Source organism: Somniosus microcephalus, unplaced genomic scaffold (assembly GCF_052327205.1).
Source record: "Somniosus microcephalus isolate GS21.2 unplaced genomic scaffold, FLI_Smic_1.0 scaffold63, whole genome shotgun sequence".
NCBI classification, from domain to species: Eukaryota; Metazoa; Chordata; class Chondrichthyes; order Squaliformes; family Somniosidae; genus Somniosus; species Somniosus microcephalus.
In genome coordinates, this window is record NW_028225250.1 from 319,880 (window position 1) to 336,551 (window position 16,672).

The following is a 16,672-nucleotide window of genomic DNA, read 5'->3' on the forward strand; positions in this document are numbered from 1 at the left end:
CACGCTGCTCCGCGACCGGCAGAGAAATCCTGCTTGAGGATTGGCCCACTCCTTGACTTCATTAAATACTTTGCTCCAATCGGCGTTGCCGAGCAGCAGTAGGACGTGAAGCCACAGCAACGATGAAAGAAGCCGAGAAGACCCCGAGACTGCGGCAGGGAAGCGAGGTGAGCGGAAAGTGGCGGCCGTCCCGAGCGTGAGGGAGCAGCCGAGAGCGCTGTCTGACTGATAGACGACTTCTTTTGCCTGAAAGTGAGTGCTGAGTGTTTCAAAGTGTTGCTGCTCAATGGCACTCCCTGCTGGTGAGCAGACACAAATGCTCAAGCAAAACAGCTGTGTGCTGGTGGACGCAGAGAGCATTAAAGTTCGAGACAAGAAAAAGAGGTGTCTTGTGCCTTCGTGGCAACATGATGCACTATAAAGTGAAGAGAGGAGCTTTGAGCGAAATGCTGCTTACCACCCGCTTACTGCAAAAGCACGCGAGCTCCTTCGAGCCGGAATTGAACCAGCGACCTAAGGATGACTTTGTTTTGTATTCCACTACAGTCCTCCGCTCCACCAGCTGAGCTATCGAAGGGAAGCGGCAAAGGTGTTTTTGTTTGCCGATAGTTTGCCGTGCGCATTTTGACGCTTCTGGCCTGGCGGAGTCACGTGCGCGTCATCGGTACCTGCTCGTGCCGCAGCGTTGGTGGGACTGTGAGCTGCCAGCTACTCTCCACAGCCTGGATAACGCGTCTGACTACAAATCAGAAGATTGTAGGTTTGACTCCTATCTGGCTCGGAGTTTTTTGCAAACAGCGCGTTATAAATGTAAACAACTTGCAAGATGCCCCACATGGCAGCGCTGCCTGGCCGCTTGCATGGCAAGTGCCTTCTCAGCGCAGCAGGCAGCACGTCAGTCTCCTAATGCGAAGATCCTGAGTTGAATCTTCGGAGAAGGCGTCAGTGCTGGCAAAGTCGTTTTTTGGGCTTCTCTCACCTTTGCTGGATGTGAAAAGCAAGAAATCTTGCTGACGACATGGCAGAAAAAGATTTGCTGTCCGTTTTTCCCGTCTGACAGGGGTTCAGTGACGCGAGAGCCCATTTCGTTCTGAATAATTGCTCTAAGCCAAAAGGAAAGTGGAGAATGCGGGCATCGATCCCGCTACCTCTCACATGCTAAGCGAGCGCTCTACCATTTGAGCTAATTCCCCGGTCGCATTGTGCATGGTGCTTTAGTTTGCTCCTCAGTAGCCTCTTCGCACTCGCCGCCACGCTGCTCCGCGACCGGCAGAGAAATCCTGCTTGAGGATTGGCCCACTCCTTGACTTCATTAAATACTTTGCTCCAATCGGCGTTGCCGAGCAGCAGTAGGACGTGAAGCCACAGCAACGATGAAAGAAGCCGAGAAGACCCCGAGACTGCGGCAGGGAAGCGAGGTGAGCGGAAAGTGGCGGCCGTCCCGAGCGTGAGGGAGCAGCCGAGAGCGCTGTCTGACTGATAGACGACTTCTTTTGCCTGAAAGTGAGTGCTGAGTGTTTCAAAGTGTTGCTGCTCAATGGCACTCCCTGCTGGTGAGCAGACACAAATGCTCAAGCAAAACAGCTGTGTGCTGGTGGACGCAGAGAGCATTAAAGTTCGAGACAAGAAAAAGAGGTGTCTTGTGCCTTCGTGGCAACATGATGCACTATAAAGTGAAGAGAGGAGCTTTGAGCGAAATGCTGCTTACCACCCGCTTACTGCAAAAGCACGCGAGCTCCTTCGAGCCGGAATTGAACCAGCGACCTAAGGATGACTTTGTTTTGTATTCCACTACAATCCTCCGCTCCACCAGCTGAGCTATCGAAGGGAAGCGGCAAAGGTGTTTTTGTTTGCCGATAGTTTGCCGTGCGCATTTTGACGCTTCTGGCCTGGCGGAGTCACGTGCGCGTCATCGGTACCTGCTCGTGCCGCAGCGTTGGTGGGACTGTGAGCTGCCAGCTACTCTCCACAGCCTGGATAACGCGTCTGACTACAAATCAGAAGATTGTAGGTTTGACTCCTATCTGGCTCGGAGTTTTTTGCAAACAGCGCGTTATAAATGTGAACACCTTGCAAGATGCCCCACATGGCAGCGCTGCCTGGCCGCTTGCATGGCAAGTGCCTTCTCAGCGCAGCAGGCAGCACGTCAGTCTCCTAATGCGAAGATCCTGAGTTGAATCTTCGGAGAAGGCGTCAGTGCTGGCAAAGTCGTTTTTTGGGCTTCTCTCACCTTTGCTGGATGTGAAAAGCAAGAAATCTTGCTGACGACATGGCAGAAAAAGATTTGCTGTCCGTTTTTCCCGTCTGACAGGGGTTCAGTGACGCGAGAGCCCATTTAGTTCTGAATAATTGCTCTAAGCCAAAAGGAAAGTGGAGAATGCGGGCATCGATCCCGCTACCTCTCACATGCTAAGCGAGCGCTCTACCATTTGAGCTAATTCCCCGGTCGCTTTGTGCATGGTGCTTTAGTTTGCTCCTCAGTAGCCTCTTCGCACTCGCCACCACGCAGCTCCGCGACCGGCAGAGAAATCCTGCTTGAGGATTGGCCCACTCCTTGACTTCATTAAATACTTTGCTCCAATCGGCGTTGCCGAGCAGCAGTAGGACGTGAAGCCACAGCAACGATGAAAGAAGCCGAGAAGACCCCGAGACTGCGGCAGGGAAGCGAGGTGAGCGGAAAGTGGCGGCCGTCCCGAGCGTGAGGGAGCAGCCGAGAGCGCTGTCTGACTGATAGACGACTTCTTTTGCCTGAAAGTGAGTGCTGAGTGTTTCAAAGTGTTGCTGCTCAATGGCACTCCCTGCTGGTGAGCAGACACAAATGCTCAAGCGAAACAGCTGTGTGCTGGTGGACGCAGAGAGCATTAAAGTTCGAGACAAGAAAAAGAGGTGTCTTGTGCCTTCGTGGCAACATGATGCACTATAAAGTGAAGAGAGGAGCTTTGAGCGAAATGCTGCTTACCACCCGCTTACTGCAAAAGCACGCGAGCTCCTTCGAGCCGGAATTGAACCAGCGACCTAAGGATGACTTTGCTTTGTATTCCACTACAGTCCTCCGCTCTACCAGCTGAGCTATCGAAGGGAAGCGGCAAAGGTGCTATAGTTTGCCGTGCACATTTTGACGCTTCTGGCCTGGCGGAGTCACGTGCGCGTCATTGGTACCTGCTCGTGCCGCAGCGTTGGTGGGACTGTGAGCTGCCAGCTACTCTCCACAGCCTGGATAACGCGTCTGACTACAAATCAGAAGATTGTAGGTTTGACTCCTATCTGGCTCGGAGTTTTTTGCAAACAGCGCGTTATAAATGTAAACAACTTGCAAGATGCCCCACATGGCAGTGCTGCCTGGCCGCTTGCATGGCAAGTGCCTTCTCAGCGCAGCAGGCAGCACGTCAGTCTCCTAATGCGAAGATCCTGAGTTGAATCTTCGGAGAAGGCGTCAGTGCTGGCAAAGTCGTTTTTTGGGCTTCTCTCACCTTTGCTGGATGTGAAAAGCAAGAAATCTTGCTGACGACATGGCAGAAAAAGATTTGCTGTCCGTTTTTCCCGTCTGACAGGGGTTCAGTGACGCGAGAGCCCATTTCGTTCTGAATAATTGCTCTAAGCCAAAAGGAAAGTGGAGAATGCGGGCATCGATCCCGCTACCTCTCACATGCTAAGCGAGCGCTCTACCATTTGAGCTAATTCCCCGGTCGCTTTGTGCATGGTGCTTTAGTTTGCTCCTCAGTAGCCTCTTCGCACTCGCCGCCACGCTGCTCCGCGACCGGCAGAGAAATCCTGCTTGAGGATTGGCCCACTCCTTGACTTCATTAAATACTTTGCTCCAATCGGCGTTGCCGAGCAGCAGTAGGACGTGAAGCCACAGCAACGATGAAAGAAGCCGAGAAGACCCCGAGACTGCGGCAGGGAAGCGAGGTGAGCGGAAAGTGGCGGCCGTCCCGAGCGTGAGGGAGCAGCCGAGAGCGCTGTCTGACTGATAGACGACTTCTTTTGCCTGAAAGTGAGTGCTGAGTGTTTCAAAGTGTTGCTGCTCAATGGCACTCCCTGCTGGTGAGCAGACACAAATGCTCAAGCAAAACAGCTGTGTGCTGGTGGACGCAGAGAGCATTAAAGTTCGAGACAAGAAAAAGAGGTGTCTTGTGCCTTCGTGGCAACATGATGCACTATAAAGTGAAGAGAGGAGCTTTGAGCGAAATGCTGCTTACCACCCGCTTACTGCAAAAGCACGCGAGCTCCTTCGAGCCGGAATTGAACCAGCGACCTAAGGATGACTTTGTTTTGTATTCCACTACAGTCCTCCGCTCCACCAGCTGAGCTATCGAAGGGAAGCGGCAAAGGTGTTTTTGTTTGCCGATAGTTTGCCGTGCGCATTTTGACGCTTCTGGCCTGGCGGAGTCACGTGCGCGTCATCGGTACCTGCTCGTGCCGCAGCGTTGGTGGGACTGTGAGCTGCCAGCTACTCTCCACAGCCTGGATAACGCGTCTGACTACAAATCAGAAGATTGTAGGTTTGACTCCTATCTGGCTCGGAGTTTTTTGCAAACAGCGCGTTATAAATGTAAACAACTTGCAAGATGCCCCACATGGCAGCGCTGCCTGGCCGCTTGCATGGCAAGTGCCTTCTCAGCGCAGCAGGCAGCACGTCAGTCTCCTAATGCGAAGATCCTGAGTTGAATCTTCGGAGAAGGCGTCAGTGCTGGCAAAGTCGTTTTTTGGGCTTCTCTCACCTTTGCTGGATGTGAAAAGCAAGAAATCTTGCTGACGACATGGCAGAAAAAGATTTGCTGTCCGTTTTTCCCGTCTGACAGGGGTTCAGTGACGCGAGAGCCCATTTCGTTCTGAATAATTGCTCTAAGCCAAAAGGAAAGTGGAGAATGCGGGCATCGATCCCGCTACCTCTCACATGCTAAGCGAGCGCTCTACCATTTGAGCTAATTCCCCGGTCGCTTTATGCATGGTGCTTTAGTTTGCTCCTCAGTAGCCTCTTCGCACTCGCCACCACGCAGCTCCGCGACCGGCAGAGAAATCCTGCTTGAGGATTGGCCCACTCCTTGACTTCATTAAATACTTTGCTCCAATCGGCGTTGCCGAGCAGCAGTAGGACGTGAAGCCACAGCAACGATGAAAGAAGCCGAGAAGACCCCGAGACTGCGGCAGGGAAGCGAGGTGAGCGGAAAGTGGCGGCCGTCCCGAGCGTGAGGGAGCAGCCGAGAGCGCTGTCTGACTGATAGACGACTTCTTTTGCCTGAAAGTGAGTGCTGAGTGTTTCAAAGTGTTGCTGCTCAATGGCACTCCCTGCTGGTGAGCAGACACAAATGCTCAAGCAAAACAGCTGTGTGCTGGTGGACGCAGAGAGCATTAAAGTTCGAGACAAGAAAAAGAGGTGTCTTGTGCCTTCGTGGCAACATGATGCACTATAAAGTGAAGAGAGGAGCTTTGACCGAAATGCTGCTTACCACCCGCTTACTGCAAAAGCACGCGAGCTCCTTCGAGCCGGAATTGAACCAGCGACCTAAGGATGACTTTGTTTTGTATTCCACTACAGTCCTCCGCTCCACCAGCTGAGCTATCGAAGGGAAGCGGCAAAGGTGTTTTTGTTTGCCGATAGTTTGCCGTGCGCATTTTGACGCTTCTGGCCTGGCGGAGTCACGTGCGCGTCATCGGTACCTGCTCGTGCCGCAGCGTTGGTGGGACTGTGAGCTGCCAGCTACTCTCCACAGCCTGGATAACGCGTCTGACTACAAATCAGAAGATTGTAGGTTTGACTCCTATCTGGCTCGGAGTTTTTTGCAAACAGCGCGTTATAAATGTGAACACCTTGCAAGATGCCCCACATGGCAGCGCTGCCTGGCCGCTTGCATGGCAAGTGCCTTCTCAGCGCAGCAGGCAGCACGTCAGTCTCCTAATGCGAAGATCCTGAGTTGAATCTTCGGAGAAGGCGTCAGTGCTGGCAAAGTCGTTTTTTGGGCTTCTCTCACCTTTGCTGGATGTGAAAAGCAAGAAATCTTGCTGACGACATGGCAGAAAAAGATTTGCTGTCCGTTTTTCCCGTCTGACAGGGGTTCAGTGACGCGAGAGCCCATTTCGTTCTGAATAATTGCTCTAAGCCAAAAGGAAGGTGGAGAATGCGGGCATCGATCCCGCTACCTCTCACATGCTAAGCGAGCGCTCTACCATTTGAGCTAATTCCCCGGTCGCTTTGTGCATGGTGCTTTAGTTTGCTCCTCAGTAGCCTCTTCGCACTCGCCACCACGCAGCTCCGCGACCTGCAGAGAAATCCTGCTTGAGGATTGGCCCACTCCTTGACTTCATTAAATACTTTGCTCCAATCGGCGTTGCCGAGCAGCAGTAGGACGTGAAGCCACAGCAACGATGAAAGAAGCCGAGAAGACCCCGAGACTGCGGCAGGGAAGCGAGGTGAGCGGAAAGTGGCGGCCGTCCCGAGCGTGAGGGAGCAGCCGAGAGCGCTGTCTGACTGATAGACGACTTCTTTTGCCTGAAAGTGAGTGCTGAGTGTTTCAAAGTGTTGCTGCTCAATGGCACTCCCTGCTGGTGAGCAGACACAAATGCTCAAGCGAAACAGCTGTGTGCTGGTGGACGCAGAGAGCATTAAAGTTCGAGACAAGAAAAAGAGGTGTCTTGTGCCTTCGTGGCAACATGATGCACTATAAAGTGAAGAGAGGAGCTTTGAGCGAAATGCTGCTTACCACCCGCTTACTGCAAAAGCACGCGAGCTCCTTCGAGCCGGAATTGAACCAGCGACCTAAGGATGACTTTGCTTTGTATTCCACTACAGTCCTCCGCTCTACCAGCTGAGCTATCGAAGGGAAGCGGCAAAGGTGCTATAGTTTGCCGTGCGCATTTTGACGCTTCTGGCCTGGCGGAGTCACGTGCGCGTCATCGGTACCTGCTCGTGCCGCAGCGTTGGTGGGACTGTGAGCTGCCAGCTACTCTCCACAGCCTGGATAACGCGTCTGACTACAAATCAGAAGATTGTAGGTTTGACTCCTATCTGGCTCGGAGTTTTTTGCAAACAGCGCGTTATAAATGTAAACAACTTGCAAGATGCCCCACATGGCAGTGCTGCCTGGCCGCTTGCATGGCAAGTGCCTTCTCAGCGCAGCAGGCAGCACGTCAGTCTCCTAATGCGAAGATCCTGAGTTGAATCTTCGGAGAAGGCGTCAGTGCTGGCAAAGTCGTTTTTTGGGCTTCTCTCACCTTTGCTGGATGTGAAAAGCAAGAAATCTTGCTGACGACATGGCAGAAAAAGATTTGCTGTCCGTTTTTCCCGTCTGACAGGGGTTCAGTGACGCGAGAGCCCATTTCGTTCTGAATAATTGCTCTAAGCCAAAAGGAAAGTGGAGAATGCGGGCATCGATCCCGCTACCTCTCACATGCTAAGCGAGCGCTCTACCATTTGAGCTAATTCCCCGGTCGCTTTGTGCATGGTGCTTTAGTTTGCTCCTCAGTAGCCTCTTCGCACTCGCCGCCACGCTGCTCCGCGACCGGCAGAGAAATCCTGCTTGAGGATTGGCCCACTCCTTGACTTCATTAAATACTTTGCTCCAATCGGCGTTGCCGAGCAGCAGTAGGACGTGAAGCCACAGCAACGATGAAAGAAGCCGAGAAGACCCCGAGACTGCGGCAGGGAAGCGAGGTGAGCGGAAAGTGGCGGCCGCCCCGAGCGTGAGGGAGCAGCCGAGAGCGCTGTCTGACTGATAGACGACTTCTTTTGCCTGAAAGTGAGTGCTGAGTGTTTCAAAGTGTTGCTGCTCAATGGCACTCCCTGCTGGTGAGCAGACACAAATGCTCAAGCAAAACAGCTGTGTGCTGGTGGACGCAGAGAGCATTAAAGTTCGAGACAAGAAAAAGAGGTGTCTTGTGCCTTCGTGGCAACATGATGCACTATAAAGTGAAGAGAGGAGCTTTGAGCGAAATGCTGCTTACCACCCGCTTACTGCAAAAGCACGCGAGCTCCTTCGAGCCGGAATTGAACCAGCGACCTAAGGATGACTTTGTTTTGTATTCCACTACAGTCCTCCGCTCCACCAGCTGAGCTATCGAAGGGAAGCGGCAAAGGTGTTTTTGTTTGCCGATAGTTTGCCGTGCGCATTTTGACGCTTCTGGCCTGGCGGAGTCACGTGCGCGTCATCGGTACCTGCTCGTGCCGCAGCGTTGGTGGGACTGTGAGCTGCCAGCTACTCTCCACAGCCTGGATAACGCGTCTGACTACAAATCAGAAGATTGTAGGTTTGACTCCTATCTGGCTCGGAGTTTTTTGCAAACAGCGCGTTATAAATGTAAACACCTTGCAAGATGCCCCACATGGCAGCGCTGCCTGGCCGCTTGCATGGCAAGTGCCTTCTCAGCGCAGCAGGCAGCACGTCAGTCTCCTAATGCGAAGATCCTGAGTTGAATCTTCGGAGAAGGCGTCAGTGCTGGCAAAGTCGTTTTTTGGGCTTCTCTCACCTTTGCTGGATGTGAAAAGCAAGAAATCTTGCTGACGACATGGCAGAAAAAGATTTGCTGTCCGTTTTTCCCGTCTGACAGGGGTTCAGTGACGCGAGAGCCCATTTCGTTCTGAATAATTGCTCTAAGCCAAAAGGAAAGTGGAGAATGCGGGCATCGATCCCGCTACCTCTCACATGCTAAGCGAGCGCTCTACCATTTGAGCTAATTCCCCGGTCGCTTTCTGTATGGTGCTTTAGTTTGCTCCTCAGTAGCCTCTTCGCACTCGCCACCACGCAGCTCCGCGACCGGCAGAGAAATCCTGCTTGAGGATTGGCCCACTCCTTGACTTCATTAAATACTTTGCTCCAATCGGCGTTGCCGAGCAGCAGTAGGACGTGAAGCCACAGCAACGATGAAAGAAGCCGAGAAGACCCCGAGACTGCGGCAGGGAAGCGAGGTGAGCGGAAAGTGGCGGCCGTCCCGAGCGTGAGGGAGCAGCCGAGAGCGCTGTCTGACTGATAGACGACTTCTTTTGCCTGAAAGTGAGTGCTGAGTGTTTCAAAGTGTTGCTGCTCAATGGCACTCCCTGCTGGTGAGCAGACACAAATGCTCAAGCAAAACAGCTGTGTGCTGGTGGACGCAGAGAGCATTAAAGTTCGAGACAAGAAAAAGAGGTGTCTTGTGCCTTCGTGGCAACATGATGCACTATAAAGTGAAGAGAGGAGCTTTGAGCGAAATGCTGCTTACCACCCGCTTACTGCAAAAGCACGCGAGCTCCTTCGAGCCGGAATTGAACCAGCGACCTAAGGATGACTTTGCTTTGTATTCCACTACAGTCCTCCGCTCTACCAGCTGAGCTATCGAAGGGAAGCGGCAAAGGTGCTTTTGTTTGCCGATAGTTTGCCGTGCTCTTTTTGACGCTTCTGGCCTGGCGGAGTCACGTGCGCGTCATCGGTACCTGCTCGTGCCGCAGCGTTGGTGGGACTGTGAGCTGCCAGCTACTCTCCACAGCCTGGATAACGCGTCTGACTACAAATCAGAAGATTGTAGGTTTGACTCCTATCTGGCTCGGAGTTTTTTGCAAACAGCGCGTTATAAATGTAAACACCTTGCAAGATGCCCCACATGGCAGCGCTGCCTGGCCGCTTGCATGGCAAGTGCCTTCTCAGCGCAGCAGGCAGCACGTCAGTCTCCTAATGCGAAGATCCTGAGTTGAATCTTCGGAGAAGGCGTCAGTGCTGGCAAAGTCGTTTTTTGGGCTTCTCTCACCTTTGCTGGATGTGAAAAGCAAGAAATCTTGCTGACGACATGGCAGAAAAAGATTTGCTGTCCGTTTTTCCCGTCTGACAGGGGTTCAGTGACGCGAGAGCCCATTTCGTTCTGAATAATTGCTCTAAGCCAAAAGGAAAGTGGAGAATGCGGGCATCGATCCCGCTACCTCTCACATGCTAAGCGAGCGCTCTACCATTTGAGCTAATTCCCCGGTCGCTTTGTGCATGGTGTTTTAGTTTGCTCCTCAGTAGCCTCTTCGCACTCGCCGCCACGCAGCTCCGCGATCGGCAGAGAAATCCTGCTTGAGGATTGGCCCACTCCTTGACTTCATTAAATACTTTGCTCCAATCGGCGTTGCCGAGCAGCAGTAGGACGTGAAGCCACAGCAACGATGAAAGAAGCCGAGAAGACCCCGAGACTGCGGCAGGGAAGCGAGGTGAGCGGAAAGTGGCGGCCGTCCCGAGCGTGAGGGAGCAGCCGAGAGCGCTGTCTGACTGATAGACGACTTCTTTTGCCTGAAAGTGAGTGCTGAGTGTTTCAAAGTGTTGCTGCTCAATGGCACTCCCTGCTGGTGAGCAGACACAAATGCTCAAGCAAAACAGCTGTGTGCTGGTGGACGCAGAGAGCATTAAAGTTCGAGACAAGAAAAAGAGGTGTCTTGTGCCTTCGTGGCAACATGATGCACTATAAAGTGAAGAGAGGAGCTTTGAGCGAAATGCTGCTTACCACCCGCTTACTGCAAAAGCACGCGAGCTCCTTCGAGCCGGAATTGAACCAGCGACCTAAGGATGACTTTGTTTTGTATTCCACTACAGTCCTCCGCTCCACCAGCTGAGCTATCGAAGGGAAGCGGCAAAGGTGTTTTTGTTTGCCGATAGTTTGCCGTGCGCATTTTGACGCTTCTGGCCTGGCGGAGTCACGTGCGCGTCATCGGTACCTGCTCGTGCCGCAGCGTTGGTGGGACTGTGAGCTGCCAGCTACTCTCCACAGCCTGGATAACGCGTCTGACTACAAATCAGAAGATTGTAGGTTTGACTCCTATCTGGCTCGGAGTTTTTTGCAAACAGCGCGTTATAAATGTAAACACCTTGCAAGATGCCCCACATGGCAGCGCTGCCTGGCCGCTTGCATGGCAAGTGCCTTCTCAGCGCAGCAGGCAGCACGTCAGTCTCCTAATGCGAAGATCCTGAGTTGAATCTTCGGAGAAGGCGTCAGTGCTGGCAAAGTCGTTTTTTGGGCTTCTCTCACCTTTGCTGGATGTGAAAAGCAAGAAATCTTGCTGACGACATGGCAGAAAAAGATTTGCTGTCCGTTTTTCCCGTCTGACAGGGGTTCAGTGACGCGAGAGCCCATTTCGTTCTGAATAATTGCTCTAAGCCAAAAGGAAAGTGGAGAATGCGGGCATCGATCCCGCTACCTCTCACATGCTAAGCGAGCGCTCTACCATTTGAGCTAATTCCCCGGTCGCTTTGTGCATGGTGCTTTAGTTTGCTCCTCAGTAGCCTCTTCGCACTCGCCGCCACGCAGCTCCGCGATCGGCAGAGAAATCCTGCTTGAGGATTGGCCCACTCCTTGACTTCATTAAATACTTTGCTCCAATCGGCGTTGCCGAGCAGCAGTAGGACGTGAAGCCACAGCAACGATGAAAGAAGCCGAGAAGACCCCGAGACTGCGGCAGGGAAGCGAGGTGAGCGGAAAGTGGCGGCCGTCCCGAGCGTGAGGGAGCAGCCGAGAGCGCTGTCTGACTGATAGACGACTTCTTTTGCCTGAAAGTGAGTGCTGAGTGTTTCAAAGTGTTGCTGCTCAATGGCACTCCCTGCTGGTGAGCAGACACAAATGCTCAAGCAAAACAGCTGTGTGCTGGTGGACGCAGAGAGCATTAAAGTTCGAGACAAGAAAAAGAGGTGTCTTGTGCCTTCGTGGCAACATGATGCACTATAAAGTGAAGAGAGGAGCTTTGAGTGAAATGCTGCTTACCACCCGCTTACTGCAAAAGCACGCGAGCTCCTTCGAGCCGGAATTGAACCAGCGACCTAAGGATGACTTTGCTTTGTATTCCACTACAGTCCTCCGCTCTACCAGCTGAGCTATCGAAGGGAAGCGGCAAAGGTGCTTTTGTTTGCCGATAGTTTGCCGTGCGCATTTTGACGCTTCTGGCCTGGCGGAGTCACGTGCGCGTCATCGGTACCTGCTCGTGCCGCAGCGTTGGTGGGACTGTGAGCTGCCAGCTACTCTCCACAGCCTGGATAACGCGTCTGACTACAAATCAGAAGATTGTAGGTTTGACTCCTATCTGGCTCGGAGTTTTTTGCAAACAGCGCGTTATAAATGTAAACACCTTGCAAGATGCCCCACATGGCAGCGCTGCCTGGCCGCTTGCATGGCAAGTGCCTTCTCAGCGCAGCAGGCAGCACGTCAGTCTCCTAATGCGAAGTTCCTGAGTTGAATCTTCGGAGAAGGCGTCAGTGCTGGCAAAGTCGTTTTTTGGGCTTCTCTCACCTTTGCTGGATGTGAAAAGCAAGAAATCTTGCTGACGACATGGCAGAAAAAGATTTGCTGTCCGTTTTTCCCGTCTGACAGGGGTTCAGTGACGCGAGAGCCCATTTCGTTCTGAATAATTGCTCTAAGCCAAAAGGAAAGTGGAGAATGCGGGCATCGATCCCGCTACCTCTCACATGCTAAGCGAGCGCTCTACCATTTGAGCTAATTCCCCGGTCGCTTTGTGCATGGTGCTTTAGTTTGCTCCTCAGTAGCCTCTTCGCACTCGCCGCCACGCTGCTCCGCGACCGGCAGAGAAATCCTGCTTGAGGATTGGCCCACTCCTTGACTTCATTAAATACTTTGCTCCAATCGGCGTTGCCGAGCAGCAGTAGGACGTGAAGCCACAGCAACGATGAAAGAAGCCGAGAAGACCCCGAGACTGCGGCAGGGAAGCGAGGTGAGCGGAAAGTGGCGGCCGTCCCGAGCGTGAGGGAGCAGCCGAGAGCGCTGTCTGACTGATAGACGACTTCTTTTGCCTGAAAGTGAGTGCTGAGTGTTTCAAAGTGTTGCTGCTCAATGGCACTCCCTGCTGGTGAGCAGACACAAATGCTCAAGCAAAACAGCTGTGTGCTGGTGGACGCAGAGAGCATTAAAGTTCGAGACAAGAAAAAGAGGTGTCTTGTGCCTTCGTGGCAACATGATGCACTATAAAGTGAAGAGAGGAGCTTTGAGCGAAATGCTGCTTACCACCCGCTTACTGCAAAAGCACGCGAGCTCCTTCGAGCCGGAATTGAACCAGCGACCTAAGGATGACTTTGTTTTGTATTCCACTACAGTCCTCCGCTCCACCAGCTGAGCTATCGAAGGGAAGCGGTAAAGGTGTTTTTGTTTGCCGATAGTTTGCCGTGCGCATTTTGACGCTTCTGGCCTGGCGGAGTCACGTGCGCGTCATCGGTACCTGCTCGTGCCGCAGCGTTGGTGGGACTGTGAGCTGCCAGCTACTCTCCACAGCCTGGATAACGCGTCTGACTACAAATCAGAAGATTGTAGGTTTGACTCCTATCTGGCTCGGAGTTTTTTGCAAACAGCGCGTTATAAATGTAAACACCTTGCAAGATGCCCCACATGGCAGCGCTGCCTGGCCGCTTGCATGGCAAGTGCCTTCTCAGCGCAGCAGGCAGCACGTCAGTCTCCTAATGCGAAGATCCTGAGTTGAATCTTCGGAGAAGGCGTCAGTGCTGGCAAAGTCGTTTTTTGGGCTTCTCTCACCTTTGCTGGATGTGAAAAGCAAGAAATCTTGCTGACGACATGGCAGAAAAAGATTTGCTGTCCGTTTTTCCCGTCTGACAGGGGTTCAGTGACGCGAGAGCCCATTTCGTTCTGAATAATTGCTCTAAGCCAAAAGGAAAGTGGAGAATGCGGGCATCGATCCCGCTACCTCTCACATGCTAAGCGAGCGCTCTACCATTTGAGCTAATTCCCCGGTCGCTTTCTGTATGGTGCTTTAGTTTGCTCCTCAGTAGCCTCTTCGCACTCGCCACCACGCAGCTCCGCGACCGGCAGAGAAATCCTGCTTGAGGATTGGCCCACTCCTTGACTTCATTAAATACTTTGCTCCAATCGGCGTTGCCGAGCAGCAGTAGGACGTGAAGCCACAGCAACGATGAAAGAAGCCGAGAAGACCCCGAGACTGCGGCAGGGAAGCGAGGTGAGCGGAAAGTGGCGGCCGTCCCGAGCGTGAGGGAGCAGCCGAGAGCGCCGTCTGACTGATAGACGACTTCTTTTGCCTGAAAGTGAGTGCTGAGTGTTTCAAAGTGTTGCTGCTCAATGGCACTCCCTGCTGGTGAGCAGACACAAATGCTCAAGCAAAACAGCTGTGTGCTGGTGGACGCAGAGAGCATTAAAGTTCGAGACAAGAAAAAGAGGTGTCTTGTGCCTTCGTGGCAACATGATGCACTATAAAGTGAAGAGAGGAGCTTTGAGCGAAATGCTGCTTACCACCCGCTTACTGCAAAAGCACGCGAGCTCCTTCGAGCCGGAATTGAACCAGCGACCTAAGGATGACTTTGCTTTGTATTCCACTACAGTCCTCCGCTCTACCAGCTGAGCTATCGAAGGGAAGCGGCAAAGGTGCTTTTGTTTGCCGATAGTTTGCCGTGCTCTTTTTGACGCTTCTGGCCTGGCGGAGTCACGTGCGCGTCATCGGTACCTGCTCGTGCCGCAGCGTTGGTGGGACTGTGAGCTGCCAGCTACTCTCCACAGCCTGGATAACGCGTCTGACTACAAATCAGAAGATTGTAGGTTTGACTCCTATCTGGCTCGGAGTTTTTTGCAAACAGCGCGTTATAAATGTAAACACCTTGCAAGATGCCCCACATGGCAGCGCTGCCTGGCCGCTTGCATGGCAAGTGCCTTCTCAGCGCAGCAGGCAGCACGTCAGTCTCCTAATGCGAAGATCCTGAGTTGAATCTTCGGAGAAGGCGTCAGTGCTGGCAAAGTCGTTTTTTGGGCTTCTCTCACCTTTGCTGGATGTGAAAAGCAAGAAATCTTGCTGACGACATGGCAGAAAAAGATTTGCTGTCCGTTTTTCCCGTCTGACAGGGGTTCAGTGACGCGAGAGCCCATTTCGTTCTGAATAATTGCTCTAAGCCAAAAGGAAAGTGGAGAATGCGGGCATCGATCCCGCTACCTCTCACATGCTAAGCGAGCGCTCTACCATTTGAGCTAATTCCCCGGTCGCTTTGTGCATGGTGTTTTAGTTTGCTCCTCAGTAGCCTCTTCGCACTCGCCGCCACGCAGCTCCGCGATCGGCAGAGAAATCCTGCTTGAGGATTGGCCCACTCCTTGACTTCATTAAATACTTTGCTCCAATCGGCGTTGCCGAGCAGCAGTAGGACGTGAAGCCACAGCAACGATGAAAGAAGCCGAGAAGACCCCGAGACTGCGGCAGGGAAGCGAGGTGAGCGGAAAGTGGCGGCCGTCCCGAGCGTGAGGGAGCAGCCGAGAGCGCTGTCTGACTGATAGACGACTTCTTTTGCCTGAAAGTGAGTGCTGAGTGTTTCAAAGTGTTGCTGCTCAATGGCACTCCCTGCTGGTGAGCAGACACAAATGCTCAAGCAAAACAGCTGTGTGCTGGTGGACGCAGAGAGCATTAAAGTTCGAGACAAGAAAAAGAGGTGTCTTGTGCCTTCGTGGCAACATGATGCACTATAAAGTGAAGAGAGGAGCTTTGAGCGAAATGCTGCTTACCACCCGCTTACTGCAAAAGCACGCGAGCTCCTTCGAGCCGGAATTGAACCAGCGACCTAAGGATGACTTTGCTTTGTATTCCACTATAGTCCTCCGCTCTACCAGCTGAGCTATCGAAGGGAAGCGGCAAAGGTGTTTTTGTTTGCCGATAGTTTGCCGTGCGCATTTTGACGCTTCTGGCCTGGCGGAGTCACGTGCGCGTCATCGGTACCTGCTCGTGCCGCAGCGTTGGTGGGACTGTGAGCTGCCAGCTACTCTCCACAGCCTGGATAACGCGTCTGACTACAAATCAGAAGATTGTAGGTTTGACTCCTATCTGGCTCGGAGTTTTTTGCAAACAGCGCGTTATAAATGTAAACACCTTGCAAGATGCCCCACATGGCAGCGCTGCCTGGCCGCTTGCATGGCAAGTGCCTTCTCAGCGCAGCAGGCAGCACGTCAGTCTCCTAATGCGAAGTTCCTGAGTTGAATCTTCGGAGAAGGCGTCAGTGCTGGCAAAGTCGTTTTTTGGGCTTCTCTCACCTTTGCTGGATGTGAAAAGCAAGAAATCTTGCTGACGACATGGCAGAAAAAGATTTGCTGTCCGTTTTTCCCGTCTGACAGGGGTTCAGTGACGCGAGAGCCCATTTCGTTCTGAATAATTGCTCTAAGCCAAAAGGAAAGTGGAGAATGCGGGCATCGATCCCGCTACCTCTCACATGCTAAGCGAGCGCTCTACCATTTGAGCTAATTCCCCGGTCGCTTTGTGCATGGTGCTTTAGTTTGCTCCTCAGTAGCCTCTTCGCACTCGCCGCCACGCTGCTCCGCGACCGGCAGAGAAATCCTGCTTGAGGATTGGCCCACTCCTTGACTTCATTAAATACTTTGCTCCAATCGGCGTTGCCGAGCAGCAGTAGGACGTGAAGCCACAGCAACGATGAAAGAAGCCGAGAAGACCCCGAGACTGCGGCAGGGAAGCGAGGTGAGCGGAAAGTGGCGGCCGTCCCGAGCGTGAGGGAGCAGCCGAGAGCGCTGTCTGACTGATAGACGACTTCTTTTGCCTGAAAGTGAGTGCTGAGTGTTTCAAAGTGTTGCTGCTCAATGGCACTCCCTGCTGGTGAGCAGACACAAATGCTCAAGCAAAACAGCTGTGTGCTGGTGGACGCAGAGAGCATTAAAGTTCGAGACAAGAAAAAGAGGTGTCTTGTGCCTTCGTGGCAACATGATGCACTATAAAGTGAAGAGA

The 16,672-nt window shown here is 52.8% G+C and overlaps 6 non-coding genes across 6 annotated transcripts; all 6 read right to left on the bottom strand.

Annotated features, from left to right (window-relative positions):
* Positions 1-2,987: 2,987 nt before the first annotated feature.
* On the bottom strand, positions 2,988-3,079 carry trnay-gua (transfer RNA tyrosine (anticodon GUA)). The gene is given in 2 exon segments: positions 2,988-3,023; positions 3,043-3,079. It is a non-coding gene; the product is annotated as a tRNA-Tyr (tRNA).
* A 3,650-nt stretch (positions 3,080-6,729) lies between these two features.
* trnay-gua (transfer RNA tyrosine (anticodon GUA)) lies at positions 6,730-6,821 on the bottom strand. Its single transcript is given in 2 exon segments — positions 6,730-6,765; positions 6,785-6,821. It is a non-coding gene; the product is annotated as a tRNA-Tyr (tRNA).
* Positions 6,822-9,220: 2,399 nt separating this feature from the next.
* Positions 9,221-9,312, bottom strand: trnay-gua (transfer RNA tyrosine (anticodon GUA)). The gene is given in 2 exon segments: positions 9,221-9,256; positions 9,276-9,312. It is a non-coding gene; the product is annotated as a tRNA-Tyr (tRNA).
* Positions 9,313-11,722: 2,410 nt separating this feature from the next.
* Positions 11,723-11,814, bottom strand: trnay-gua (transfer RNA tyrosine (anticodon GUA)). Its single transcript is given in 2 exon segments — positions 11,723-11,758; positions 11,778-11,814. It is a non-coding gene; the product is annotated as a tRNA-Tyr (tRNA).
* Positions 11,815-14,224: 2,410 nt separating this feature from the next.
* Positions 14,225-14,316, bottom strand: trnay-gua (transfer RNA tyrosine (anticodon GUA)). Its single transcript is given in 2 exon segments — positions 14,225-14,260; positions 14,280-14,316. It is a non-coding gene; the product is annotated as a tRNA-Tyr (tRNA).
* A 1,159-nt stretch (positions 14,317-15,475) lies between these two features.
* trnay-aua (transfer RNA tyrosine (anticodon AUA)) lies at positions 15,476-15,567 on the bottom strand. The gene is given in 2 exon segments: positions 15,476-15,511; positions 15,531-15,567. It is a non-coding gene; the product is annotated as a tRNA-Tyr (tRNA).
* Positions 15,568-16,672: the final 1,105 nt, after the last annotated feature.